Source organism: Dermochelys coriacea, chromosome 9, assembly GCF_009764565.3.
Source record: "Dermochelys coriacea isolate rDerCor1 chromosome 9, rDerCor1.pri.v4, whole genome shotgun sequence".
NCBI classification, from domain to species: Eukaryota; Metazoa; Chordata; order Testudines; family Dermochelyidae; genus Dermochelys; species Dermochelys coriacea.
Genome location: NC_050076.1, coordinates 44,003,550 through 44,018,440, shown reverse-complemented (window position 1 = coordinate 44,018,440; position 14,891 = coordinate 44,003,550). Strand labels below are relative to the sequence as shown.

Here is a 14,891-nt window from a genome sequence, read left to right as displayed (position 1 = left end):
AGCCAGATTCTCTCCTGCACAGCCCTCATAATTTGCTATTTGTCAATCTTTGCCATGGAAGTCAATAGAGAAATGCTGATTAACAGCAGCTGGCAGGGTCTGGCTCCAGGGCTTGCTCATGTACTGTTTCCTTTGACTATTCAGTGGAACATGGTTGGTTGTCTGCAGGAAGTCAGATGGTATTATTGCTGATCCCTGATTGGATAACTGTAACCAAAAAAAGGGAGAATAATAGTGAATAATGAATCATGCACTTCCAGGATGACTTTCTAGGATTTAAGGGCATTTTAGTGGACACTCAGTGGTGGTCTGGAAGGGAGTGGGGCTGCATGGGCATAGAGATGAGTGGCAGTAAACAAATAAGGCGGTGGCTGGGCATGTAGCTTGGGCAGAAAGGACGAGGAGGCGTAAGAAGCAAAGATCATAGAGGGGCCAACAGAAGCTAGCATGAGCAGAGCCTTGCAGGACAAAGAACATGAAATGGATTTGGAAGACAAGCTAATCAGAAGCCAACAGAGGGATCCCAAGAGGGAGTGGAGAAGGTTGGAGTGGTAAGAGAAAGAGACGGTTTGCACAGCATTGTTGTGCACAGACTGAAGTGGGTGCAGAGGAAGCAAATTCTGACAAGGCTGACAAGCTTGCTCAGTGACTGCTCAGACAGTACCAGGTAGGGTGACCAGATGGCAACTGAAAAAATGGGACAGGGGGTGGGGAGGTAATAGGAGCCTATATAAGAAAAAGTCTCAAAAAAACTGGACTGTCCCCATAAAAATGGGACATCTGGTCATCCTAGTTCCAGGGATTCTCACCCACAACAGATAACACTAGGGTGATATCACTGCTCATACTGCAATGCTGTGAGTTGTGGCAAATGAGCTACTTCATGCCAACTGAGAGCTCTGTGGTGATACTGAAGAAGATCCTCTCTGCGGTTCTGAACCTTTTCACCTACATAAGAGTGCTGCTCTGACATACATTGTGGGAAGGCCTGTGGGACACAGAACTGGCAGTGCTGGCTCTGTCCCACAGTATATCACAGGCCAGACCTTAATATGCTACACATATTTTCTGAGGATTTTTTTTTTAAAACCTTGTAAAAGAATTGAATAAAACTGAAGTAAAATCTGAAACAAAAAGTCAGAGTCAAAATGTTTTGACTCTTTGGGAATTTTGGATTTTTTGACCAAAACAATTTGACACATTTGACACAAACAGGGAAATATTTTGGTTGACCCCAAATCTACATTTTTTGGCACACACAAAAATTGCATCTGAAAATTTTTGTCCAGCTGTACTTGGGATGGCAGAGACCTGCCTAACTGGATCATTTGAGTGGGCTGTAACAATAAAAGGCTGAGAGGAGGCCATGAAGGTGGATCTTGTTAGACTGTTACTTCACGGCCAAGCCCTGGTGGTATTTGAAGATGGTGGATCCCCTCGTGAGTTTCATACAGAAGCAAGGACACATCCTTTTCAGAGGGGAGAGCAGTGTGGTGAATCCATCTGTGGCTGCTCTGTTCCTAACACTCAGGCTCAGCAAGAGAGAAAAGCTCTGTGGCAGTTGTGAGCCACAGGGGTAGAGTGTGTGGGGCTCTGGAAGGACCATGATGTTAAAGGCACTTGGGGAATGCACGTAGGGACCACCAGGCATTAGTGCCCATACAGCCTTAGCAGCAGAAGTGCCTGCCTAGCCGTAGTGAGCCTGGCATACTACCAAGGAGTGTGTCACACTGGGACTGGTGAACTGCAGCATTCCAAGAGCCTCACAGAAGACTGTTTACTAGAGCTGAGTGAATTGATTCTTGTGAATCAACAGAATTGGCTTACAAATGTCAAATCAGTTGCATGTGCGCAAACCGACTGAAAACAATAAGTTAATTTGCCCTGCAGATCATTAGTTACTGGTAATGATCCAAGACAAGGAATGAGCCCAGATTGACTCTTAGAGCAGCTAGAAAATACATATTTTATTGGTAAAGTGAGCACATCAGATATGGAAATCAGAGGCTAGAGACATGGGACTGCACCAGGACATTTTTACAGAGTAGAACTGTACTTAGGTGCATAATTGTTTTTCTCTTTCATGTGAGTATTTGGTGGATTATTCAGTGCATGTTGGGGAAGGGATGCTGAGTATTTGCTCTTGTTCTCATATGCATTTAGACATGTTCCCTTAGTTATGAACAATTTAATGATTTATTATACCCTTGTTCACCATTTACTAAAGCTTCCAAAGGCTTTCTGGCATGGAAGCATTAATACTAATAATAAGTGGGATGCTAACGTGGGTGGAGGTCAGCCCCTCATGGGACCTCATGGAATTAGGCTTTGAGAGAAGATTTAGCTGAATTTTATTTTCTGTGGGCCAATTTTATTTGCTGTGGTGTCTGGAGTCAAATCTTACCATGAAAATACTTTGGATGGTCTCCTTTTAGTACAGTGCGCACAGGTTCAAATCAATAAACCACTACAGAAGCTGTCACAGACATTTCTATTAATCATTAAATGCCCTGGATAAGGGAGAGGAATGGCAGAGCATTAGTCAAACTGTCTTTGAGGATGGGATGAAGGGTGGTAGAAACAGGATTGAACTAGCTTTACTGAGCTATGGATGAGGACAGAGGATCCAGCCAGAGATCAAGTTGTGTGGGAGCCAGGGCTGAAGGTCAAGATGGAGGTTTTTGTAGAACACCTTCCCTCATGTGATGAGTCCTGTATTTTGATGAATAATTCATCTGACTTTATCCACTATTTGGTCATTGTCCTGGAAATGAAAGACTAGTGGCTTCTTGCCCTTTACAAAGAGAAAAGAAATGAATCTTGTTTATTCTGTTGATAAAGGAGTCCAAAGAGCTATGGAGGGTCCGCTGATCATGTTCTTTTCCTAGTACATTAGTACACTGCAAGTGTAAATGAAAAAGAAGCATTAGAAAGGAGATGTTCCTCCTTAAAATAAAAAGAATTTGACACCTATTCTTGCACTGCCTGGGACATTCTTCACTAAAAGCTACAGAGTCATGTACAATTTCAATAGCATCAGGTTATACAATACATGAGACCATTGCAGCAGATCCAAGTTTTGCAGCTGTGTTATACAACTATGATACAGTAATTTATAAGGAAAGACTTAGAAAGAGACCAGTTCACTTAGTTTATTTTCAAAAGGGGGTTAAGGAGATTTTTAGCACCTTTACCTGCTAATCTTAAATTTAGAGGTTATATTCAACTTCTAGAAAAGTCTTGTGACCTAAAGTGGAGCTCAAATGCAGAAAATATATATATATATATTAAAATGTACCACACTTTGAGGATATTTATTGATGTGACTGGACTTTGATAAGATCTTTAGCTTGAGTAGCAATATCACAATGCATCTTTGAATAAAATGTTCATCTCCCATCCTACTTCTGCACTCAAGTCACTTTGAGATCAGGCTTCTAGGTGCTGTGCTGTCGAGATTGGGAATTCTCAATATGTAGGATGATCAAGCCTGTTCACTATCGTTATTTATAATCTCTGATGAAATTATTAGATATTTTTGGAACTTCCGGGCAGCAAATTCCATTTCTATTTGCTCTATAATGTACTTGGAACTCTGCTGTATAAATAAGATGTCATCAGCTTTTTGACTGTACGCTATGAACTATGACATTTGGAACACAACACCGCAGAGTCACATTCACTAGCAAAAGGATCAACAAACTCAAAAGTGTACAGAACAAGTTTCCAAAGTTTCAGCAGCATTACACAACTATGATTTGGTCATCTATAAAGATGAATTAGAGACAGGTTCAGTTCATTTATTTTAAAAAGGAGTTAAGGAGATTATAACTAACACCGCTGCCTCTGGACAATCTTGAATATGGGCGGGAGGCGGGACGACCACATTCACTTTCTGGAGAATGTTGCTGTCTAATCTCTATTTTTCTAGTATTCTTGTGAACTAATTTTAAAAAAAAATGTCAATCCTGAAAGATATTTATTGACCTGACTGGGAGTTTGCTAAAATCTGTGGCTTAAGGGGCAAAACCCCAATGGATCTTTGACTAACATGGTCTTTCCCCATATCAAGATTACAGCCATTTTCCTCTGGTCAGGTTCACACATTGGTCAGCTTATGCAACACTAGGGGCAATAGTTCTTAAATACAGATCAGTGTCTCAGTTATCTCCATGAATTAAAATCGCAGGCACATTATCCATGACTGAGTCTCCCAGAGGTGAGTATTCACTTGTTAACATTTCCTGGAGAGAGTTTGTCTATAAATCATTAGTTGCCCTTGCTCATGTTGCAGCTTGGGGCATTGAAGATCCAGTCTCCATCTTTTTCCTTGGCGATTTGGATATTCTCTTCAGTGGGATTCTTTCCACACCTCCTTTTCTCCAGACTGCCCTAGAGTTGGATTTTAAGGCACCTCGATGTGCACATGACAGGGAGCACTGCTGAGATGAATGTGGATGGTGCCTGAAGAAACAAGAGGTGACTACCCTCCCCAGTAGTCCCACGATGGGACCCTTGGCAGCTACCACCGAGCGTCTGCGCAGCCACCAGAGATGTGAAGTCACAGAAAACAATAATATTCCCTCTATACAGATATTAAATATCAGCATCCCCAGGACCCCCAGTGCCTCCCTAAGGAGCTAGAACCATTCACTAGGAGAGCAAAGTATTAGTACATGGGCTAACTCTACTCTGTAACATGGTGGTTTCAGAGGAGTTGTAGGAGTGTAACCAAGGACAGAATCTGGCCCAGTGACATACAGCTGAGCAGCTGCTCTATATCCTCAGTCATCCACTGCTTCTCAGTTACATAGTCCAAGAAGCAACATAAGGAGAAGCCAGGAAAGAAGGATCCATCTTTAGTCAACCAAGTTTGAATATTCTTATTTTTAAGAAGGACTGGGGAGATTTAATGGAGATCTAATGACTACTCAGGAAGGAAGCTGGTTGAAGTACAACAATATGCCTTTGCCATCCTGCCTCATAAAGGGCTCTGAATTGTGTACCAAAGGGCCATTAAAGACCATAACACTTAACACCTAGATAGTATTTAGATCCCTACATGTGAAAGCATTTCACAAAAGGAGGATAAGTTTAATAATCACCATTTTCTACTGTGGAAACTATTTCAAGGAAGCTCAGTGCTTCTCCAGTTCACACCATACAGCATGAAAGACCTGGGAAAACAATTCAGTTCAGCTTAAACCTGAGCTAACAGACAAAGTAAAGTGAAAAAATCCACTCAAACAAAATTAAGAGTATTCAGACTGGTTTAACTAAACTGGTTTAAATGCACACTTTAGTTAAGCTGGTGCAACGCTCCATGTAGACAAGGCCAACCACTAAGGCTGTGCAACTAACGGTGTGCAATATACATTGTTTCCTCACAAAGAATCTCTCTGGTGGAGAGAGTGAATGGATAATATAAGAGACAGGAAAGATGGAACCATCCAAAGTCCAGGCCTACATATCACCAGCCTTGATGTTAATAAGGAAGCAGCAGTGGCAAAGAGTAGTTGATGGCGCTCATTGTGTAATCCTGAACCTGGGAAACAAAACACCAACAATTATACCAAGGCCATATTGTCTGTGCCTTTAAACTCTACAGTTAGCACTTGCAAATCTAGGTGTCTAAAGTTAGGCTCTTAAATCCATATTTAGGCATCTGAATTAAACTTTCCGGTTGCCAAAGGCTTCCCACTGAAGTCAGTGACAGAGGTAGAGGCTCAGCACCTTGAAAAATCAGGCTGTTTACTTAGTTTCTTAGATGTAGATTTGGGTGTCTGACTTTCAGTACCCAAGTTTGAAAATATTGGCCCAACACCCTGCATTTCCCTGTTCCTCCATGTGGCTCTGCCTGGTCAGAAGGGAATTAGCAACATGGGCCTCTAATTCTGAGAATTTCAGGCTTCATGTACATTAATTGACCTTTAACACACAATGGAGAATGTACGGCTCTTCATAGCGTAATGGAGAGATTTAGGTTAGATAATAGGAAAAACTTCGTAACTCTAAGGATAGTTAAGCACTGGAACAGGTTACCAAAGGAAGTTGTAGAATCCCCATCATTGGAAGTTTTTAACAACAGATTAGATAAGTACCTATTAGGGATAGTCTAGGTTTACTTGGTCCTGTCTCAGTGCAGGTGGATGGATTTGATAAAACCTTTTGAAATCCCTTTCAACCCTACATTTCTACAATTTCCCATTGACATGGCATAATAAGCAACTGAGGGCTCTTAATACTGTACTAATGCTCCCCATCATTTTAGAGACATACATAAGTGTTCTCCCTATTTCTGTGACTATATCAAAAAGAAAATTCTAATTTGTTAGCTACTGCTTGGTGTTATACCCTTGGAAATACCTGTTGTGTCTACACTGCCCTGCAGTTTGGATTATGAGAGCGTGAACAGGTTTGTGCACAAAGTGCTGTGCTGTAACTCCTCTGTGTGGATGCTGCAGGTGCAAACTTAAAGGTCCTGAGTTTGCACTAGTGTACACATATCAAGCTAGCTGGGCCTTGGGTCCTGGTACACAGCAGTGAATGGGTACTGCACAGCTGCTTACTGCCCCAAGCCTGGAAGCAGTTGGGACGGGAACATGCAAAGCCTGGGCTCCACTTCCTGGAGCAGAGCTGGGATGGAACACTGAACAGAATCACCCTCTCTCTAAAAAACAGATTGGCCCTTGTTTGCTGCCAGCACTTGTGCTGGTTGGTAGGATCTTGCTGGGTTGCTTTATGCAGCTTCTCTTTATCAGGAGTGATGGAGACCCAGTGACTCTGTCTGCACTGTCCTGTTTTTGTGTAGCACCTACAATTATGGGGTCTTGGTCAATTACCAGGGCTGCTAGGCACTATGGTAATACCATGAGAAATAAAACATCTGGTAATCATCTATTATTGACTTTAGGGGTCAATAATTGACATGTCATGAGCAGTTTTATCTCCTGTTTAAAGGTTAGTGAGTATCAAAGTAGTATGGGGTGCAGACCAAGAACCGCAATGCTCACTGGTGGCAAAATCCTTTTGCCTCTATAGCCAGAGTCAGTTCTGCCATTGTATCTAATCCACAGTATGATCCTCTGAGGCCAATTTTCTTGCTCTGAGTTTCTACCTCATTGTGCTTAACACCCGAGAACAGGATTTGACCTGAAGGCTCAAACCTTCCCTTAGCAACCCAAGGAAAACATCTATGCCCTCTTCCCATCATACCTGGAAAATGCCCTGCAGCCCTTTTGGAGTGGGCTGGGCCTCCGTGAACCTCATCAGTATTTCATCCAGAGCAGCCAGGACCCCAGTGTACAGAGTCTGAAACAAGAGGATAAACACTCAGATGAATGTTTTCTAAGCCAGGCACTTGTGGCCATGTCGAAGGGGACAACAGGGCTAACGTTACTTTCCTACCTTTGTTAGTCAAAGAGCTTCAAAGAGGGGCAGTAGTGAGGAAAGTGGGATTTTGGGGGTACTATCCCTTTAAAAGAAGCAGAGGAAGGAATGTTGTAGCTGGAAGGTTCTGTGATAACAGAAGCAGGAAAGTAGATAGTTGGCTTGAGGCAGGAAACTGCCAAAAGTGCAGTAGGAAAAAACAGTCAAAGAGGGAGAGGCGGAGTAGCTCCGTCAGTTAGAGGCTGGCTGAGGCAACAGACAAGGAGAAGCTTCTTGGGATTGAGTATCTTGCACAGACTGGAGAGAGGCCTAGTAATTGGGGAAGAAAAGAAATGTGAGCCACAACAGATTCAGGAACCTGATGTCTCTTCTTTATCTACCCCAGGGGTCTGATTGCATCACACAACCTTCATTTTCCCCTCCTGGGAGGAGAATTGGCTATGTCACAAGTGGGGCTGAGACCCATCTCCTGGAAAGGACCAACTGGCTTGTGTCACATGCCATCCGTCTGATATTCCATTTCCATGTGCAAATGTACATTTACATCCACAAGTGTTGGTTTTGGAAAAGCAAATGGATACATGTTTAGTGGCTCTTTAAAAAAATCTGTCCTTGATTGTCCCAGTTCAAGAAGCCTGTAACAGCTTGTATCACATCAGAAAAGGTAGGAACTTCACCAGCTACCTCTGAGCTAGTAGGAATTTCACTAAGGGGACATTTGTTCATTGCCCTGAGGTTAAACTGTTAGAACATAAGCCAACTAATGTGTAATTATAGCTCATCACCCCACAGTCATGGCCTGTTGAGAAGTGGAGTCTCTAAGCAGTCCACAGGCTCTTCCTTATGAAATTCTGCAAGGAGCAAGTGAGAGGCATACAGAAGCATCCGTTTAATACTAAAATCCTGCAAAAGTGAAGCAAATGAACTTTCCAGCCCACACACAGCCTTCTGGCCATGCCCTACAGCTAAATCCCTGCCATTGAAAGCCAGAATACTTTATGGGGGATGGGAGAACCCCTCAGATAATAGGGGGAAATCATTGAGAGAGACCAGGGAGTGTCCATCCAAAAGCATAATTGAATTCCCTGAGTGAGAATTGTACCAGAAGGCTCCTGGGTCCAAGCTGGACTTTACCAAAAAGGGTTAGCGCTGTTGTTTTTTTAATTAAAACTCTAGAACATATGAGCAAGACACAGCATTTTTCCATTCCCTTTTCCAGGGACATCACTTCTGGTTCACCTGTTCCCTGAGTCCATTAGCACACGGTTCCCAGTTCCTTTCTGCCCTTGTTCCAGGGCTTCACTCTCCAGGCCATCCAACTGATGCGGGGTAGGGGAAAACCAGTCTCTCTTCTACCCAAAACATAGTCCAATGAAATCAGCCCTTTTCAGCCTCTCAGCACTGGCTCTGCAAAGTCAGCCTTCCCCTGATCTCCCAGCCTTCAGCCCTTTCCAGCTGCCTGACACCTGCTCTCCAGCCCAGGAAGGTCAGCAGGGTAAGCCCTCCACTGGCTTCTTGACAATTTCTCCCTCTTTCCAGCAGACATCAGAAACCAGGGATATAGTAAGAGCTAGAGGCAACAGCCAGAAGCCAGAGCTAAGAGTCAAGCTGTATGTCAGTAATTGGCGATTAGAGCCAAGAGTCAAAGGTGAAGACAGGAACCAGAGAAAAGAGCAGAGGGCCAGACGATGAATCACCAGGGTAACAGAGAAGATGGAGTCTCAGTCAGGGACAGGCCTGAGGCAAGGCTGAGTGCAAAGCAGGGGCAGTAGGAACAAGACAACACAGCCCTCTCAGAGGTGGGAGTGAGCACTGAGCAGCCAGCGAGCTGCTGCTGGCTTAAGAGCATGTCTGCTGGCCCACCCAGTCTATCAGGCAGCCTGCTGCAGGCCAGCTGTGCTTACTAGGTGGCCAGGAGACTAGCTCTGCAGCAGGCCATGATTCCTGCAGCAACATCCTGTCCTGCTCTCTGCAGCTTTCCCCTGAGACCTTCTTTAATCTCCCTGTCTTGTCAGTTGGCACCTGCCAGCCTCTCAACTGCCCTTTTCCTTGCTCTTCCAGTCTGTGCTCTCCCACTTACCTGGCTCAGGTGCTCTCTGAAAATCCAGTTAGAGGTGGCTGATGAGTTACACGTGCACTAGACCTGCCCCCTCTTAAAAAGGGACCAGTCACTCTGTGACAATCTCTCGAGACAGTTCCCCAGGATGAGGCTCTGACCAGAAAACTGAAGATCAGAGGGTGCCGCTGAAGCTTTAGTGGAATATGGGACTCTGTTAGAAAGTTGCAGTGGAGTTCCTCTAAGGCTGTAGAGGAGAAGGCAGTGTTAATGATATTTGCATGGTTAGTGGCATATCTGTGGGTTGTGCAGTTCTCCCTTCTCTCTCCTCCTCAAAGTGCCTTATCATGGAATTCATGCAAAGTTGAATCATAGCCTAGACAAGAAGAAAAGGAGCACCGATGAAGTGAGCTGTAGCTCACAAAAGCTTATGCTCAAATAAATTTGTTAGTCTCTAAGGTGCCACAAATCCTCCTTTTCTTTTTGTGGATACAGACTAACATGGCTGCTACTCTGAAGCCTAGACAAGGAGTTTTCCATCGAGACAGCATAAGGAGCTGTACTGGGCTAATTGGGATCCTAGGGAAATGAATGTTGTAGAGGCCTCACCTGTCTTTCCTCCTCTGCCTTCATCTGGGGATGTTCATTAAGAGCACCAATTTGATCACTGATGGCACCCTTATCTATTGAGGCCACCTAGTCTTCTGAATGAAGCCCTGTAAAAAGCCACCATACTATTAGATGCACTGATAATTTCTCTGACAAGCACAGAGTTGATTGATTCAATACAGAGACTACCCTGACTATTTAATTTGGGAATATTGTAATAAATGTAGAACACCATCTATTGTTGAAAAAGTAGAACTGAAGAGGATTCTTGCTAATTTTTATAACATAAAGACAGTCATTTTCTTTTAACAGAACAATAACTATTTGTTGGTGTTAATCAGACATTACATCTTTGCAAAGATGTGATTTTATGCTTAACTTTAATCAGTGTGCATACATCCAAAATACAGAATTGACTTCAGGGCCTGCATGAATAGTAACACCTTAGATTAGCTTTGCTAAATTCTATTCTCCCCTTTGCCTGGGTTGATTCATTTGTTTTAACTGGCAATTAATAATATCATTAGATTTCTCAGTGTGACCATTAGTACTGTAGAGGTGGATGAATAGATTTTGTATCAGGGTTAGAACACTTCCATGCCCATCACACAAGGTATCCAAAAAGTTGTGGAATGCTATTTGACATTTCATAAATTGCTGTTTTTGAAAAACTAAGACAGTACTTTGTGCATTTCACTCCACTCAGATCAAGAAAACTGACTAGTCAATTTCAACATTGGTTTGGAGCAAGTTTCTAATCAGGCTCACTTCCCTGTTGTTATCCTTAAGTAGGAAGCTTCACTATGTTTGTTGACAATGCTGCAGTTTCTCTTTTATAGAGTAACTGTTTCTGTTGAAAGTTTATACATGTCTTAAAAACATTTCAGTTACTAGTCATTTTTGTCAAGCTTTCTTTGTGTTTTGGACCTAAATTGACCTCAAAGTCCATGCAACTCTTAAAGGGGTAGACCCATGCTGCCAGCAGACTATGGAAGGACCCTTGGTCAGAGCTTTGAGGTGGTTCTTTATTTACCATTTGTATAAGAGTAATGCTCAGAGAGTCTTAGCAGGATTGGGGCTTCGTTGTGCTAGATATGGTATAAACAATCTTGTGGCTGAATTTATTCCTATGTTTGCATTCGCTTAGCTTTTTTAAGAAACCCAAACAGTGAAGTCACTCATCAAAACCCCCCATAAGACTCATTGTGACCATTATAATTAGATGTTTAATGTGTTTGTATTCTTAGCCAGGCATGTAGGTCTAACAGTAAACGCAACACCTTCTGCTGGGGGCAGTCACTGCAGCAGGTCTGCTGCTCACTCTAGCTTTGGTTGAGCCAGCAGACCCAGGATCCTTTCTTGATGTAGGAAAGGGTGTCACCCACAGAGACATAAGAGCCAGAGTATTACTGCTGTACCCTGGAGAGAGAAGAAGGCTGATACACCCCTGACAGAGGACTATGACTCAGTGTGAAGGTGCACAGAGCTTTGGAGGGAAGCTGGTGGCCCAGAGTGAGGAACTGGGTGGAGGATTGCTGAGGGAGCAGTTCTTGTACTATGGGGCTCTTAAAACCCTGGAATGTGTGGTTTATCCTACCAGAGAAGGAAACTGAGGTGTGGTAGCCTTACCCTGACAGAAAGGTAGGCTGTGGCTGTATTTTGTCAAGGCTGATTCTCCACTCTGGCACATCAAGTGCAGAAGGTGGGAGCCTGCAAGGATTCTAAAAATTAATACTGGCCACTCCAGGCTTGTATTAAACTCCCATAGTTACCGCTTTTCTCTAACCTTGGATGGTAGATGCTGCAACCACCCAAGTGCAATTATCCCTTTGAGAAACCAAGAAGGCATACTTGGGAATTTCTTCCTGTGGGAGTACCCTCAAGCCCTTTCACCCCCATTCTGGGGAAGAGCTGAGAAAGAAAAAAAAAAAAAGGAAATCAGCTGTTGTCACAAGCGAATTAAACAACATGTGCACAAACCTCTTGGACACAAAATCCAATCCTGCTCTTGAAAAAGGTAAATTTTATTAAAAACAAGCAAAACAAGAACATTTGGGGTTAGCACAGAGGAGTCCATAAGCCATAAAGAAATAAACAGAGATAAACCTAATCATGTCTTCTTAGACATTTCCTGATCTACTTAAGTATCTGGGGTTTTAAATTAGTGATTTCTAGGTATGATTGGATGATTTTTCATACCTGGCCCAAGCTGTTACAGTATCGTTGCTATGTCCCTTCTTCTTCCCAAGAACAGACAGACAGACAAAGGGGAAGTTTCCCCCCAGTTTTAAAAAGTTCTAGCCTTCCCATTGGCTCTTTCGGTCAGGTGCCCACTCCCTTCGTTTTACCTATGCAAGGAGACTTTTTAACCCTTTACAGGTAAAGCAAGTAGAGAACAACTACTAAAGAGGGATTTTATGGCTAACTGGCTGGGTGTCCACAAAAGGGAGCTCTCCTCGCACGCCCATTTCATTTATCACAATTGTCAATATGGCAGTTTGGTTTGCTTTTGGTTAAGGCCTGTTGTTTTTCCTTTGGAGCCCTGCCTCATTGCATATTCCTTTTAGATCAACCCAGAGGTGCAAGTAAGCCGGTACTCCTCGGTACGGTGTACGGGCAAGAACCGGTGCACCGTACTGGGGCAGCCCAGCTTCCCCAGGGACAATTTAAAGGGCCTGGGGCTTCCAGCAGTGGTTGGAGCCCCAGGTCCTTTAAATTACCTCTAGAGTCCCGCTGCTGGAGCCCTGAGGTAGCGGCTGCAGGGCTCCGGCGGCTATTTAAAGGGCCTGGGGCTCCCCTGCTTCTACCGCCGGGCCCTTTAACCATTGGAGCTCCACTGCCCTCTACTCCAGGGCTCCGGTGGCTATTTAAAGGACCTGGGCAGAAGAAGAAGGGAGCCCCGGGGCCTTTAAATAGTCCCCGGAACCCCAGGCTGCTGCTGCTACCCTGGGAGGGCACTTACCTTACGGGGGGGCTGGTTCTACCCCCTCAACCCTGCCCCTTCCACCCTAGGCCCCAGAGTACTGGTAAATCACTCAACTTACTTTCACCCTTGGATCAACCTATGAACACGGAATGAAAAATTCTACTCAGGTTTCTTAAGCGCTGTTCACAGAGCAATCTGGTCATTGAGAGATTGTTACTTGAAACAGACACTTATTGTTAAAGAGCAGTAGGCATGCATGGGCTCTATTATTTGAACCCTTATAACTCAATTTAAGCACACTATGTATATGGGGTATACATCCAAATCCTGAGCCCATTGTTGAGAGACAACTCCATTGTTATTCAGGCAAACTTCCATTGAAGTCCATGTAATAGTATCGAATTTGGCCAAGAAATTCCTAAATATATATTCATCTGTTGATATCTTTTTAATTATCTTTATTTATTTGTTTATCGAGGATCCCAGCACAAGAATCCTACACACTTTTTCTTTAGCAACAAACATTTCTTATCTTTTGCCTCAGCTGTAAGCTTTTCCAATGTACTATGTGTTTCAAAAGCAATTATCGTACCTGTAGTAGTGCAATGTTTTATAGTAAGTGCTCCTGGTGCTCAGTCTACAGAGCATACTTTGCTTCATACACTAGTCAATAGTACTTGACGCGTTCTTCCATTAGAGCCAGCTGCTAAGGCAGAAAAGTAAGACAAATAGTTCTGTTTTGTACCTTGAATGCATTTAATTTATTATTTGTGGGACTAGAAAGTAACCGTACATCAACACAAGTTGTTTGCCCCTTCCCCTGCTAAAAAAATCAGTGGGTTTAAGGCTTGCTTTTTAGAGCTATTGAGGTCTGTTCAAAGTCAGTAGGAGCTGCAGGTATTCAGTATCAGAGTATCAGACCTTACTTTTACATGAGAATGTGCATTAGATATGACAACCATATGTTGGCATGAGAACATAAGAAGCACTGTAGCAAGGCTGCTGACTCACCAGCTTGGCGCCTCCTGCTGGTCAGTCTAGGAATTAGCTTATCCAGCTCAGTAGCACCCTCGTCTGGCCGGTTTCTCCCTACCCTTACCTGCCCCTCTGCAGTCCCTTTATTTCCACCTTGTGTAGGCCCCACATACCTCCTGACTACGGTGCCCCTTACCTTCGGGTGTTGCCCCTCACCCAGGGAACCCCACTCCCTTGAGCCCACCTCACCTCAATGACCCACTGCCAGTCTTCATCTAGCTCCATCCCTCAGGGGCAAACTGCAGTCTGAAGTAGCCACTCATCATTGGTTTGGGGGCTGGACCTGATACCTTTCCCTGCAGCCCCAGTACCTCCTTAGGCCTTCCTGTCAGGCCTCAGTCTGGGAGGTTGCCAGGCCTGGGCTGGGCTGGGCTGGGCTGGGCTCCCCAGCTCAGTCTGCCTCTTCCCCAGCACTGCTCTATTGAAGATACCCTGTGCTCCCAGGCAATCCCATCCTTCCCACCCCAAGACTGGAGTGAGACTCTGTCTCCTGCCTAGCTCACAGCCCTTTTTATACCAGCCCTACTGGCCTGGATTGGCTGCTACCTGCCTTCGCCTGATTGACTCCTCGGGGCAGCCCTTTCCCAGAGCTCATTTTAACCCCTTTTTCCCTGGAGCAGGGTGCTCGCTCCACTACAAGCACAACCTGTGTATTTAAAAAAATATTTTATTTCTATGACTTTAGTCAATTAATTAAAATGCAGATGTCTCAAAGGGGAAATACTGAATCGTCTGTCAGGTGAATGCAGCTTGAATTTTCAAGGCATTAATGGAGCCATATTAGTTGAGACACAGAATGGTTACCTAACTCTGTTACCTAATACCCTACCTCCTCTTTCCAACTTTGTACAAACACTTCCTTCCTAGAAGCACAAC

At 44.0% G+C, this 14,891-nt stretch overlaps 1 protein-coding gene across 2 annotated transcripts in view; it reads right to left on the bottom strand.

The window, feature by feature from the left end:
* Positions 1 to 1,947: 1,947 nt before the first annotated feature.
* The window catches only part of LOC119861476 (basic proline-rich protein-like), a 28,204-nt gene continuing 15,260 nt past the window's right edge, over positions 1,948 to 14,891 (bottom strand). The window contains exons 2-5 of one of the 2 annotated variants that reach the window (XR_006274397.1): positions 10,055 to 10,161; positions 9,470 to 9,692; positions 7,216 to 7,311; positions 1,948 to 5,545 (exon numbers count right to left, since the gene is read on the bottom strand). The gene's annotated coding sequence lies outside the window, so the exon portion shown is untranslated. The remainder of the gene's footprint in view (positions 5,546 to 7,215; positions 7,312 to 9,469; positions 9,693 to 10,054; positions 10,162 to 14,891) is intronic. The other variant, XR_006274398.1, reaches the window with a different exon arrangement.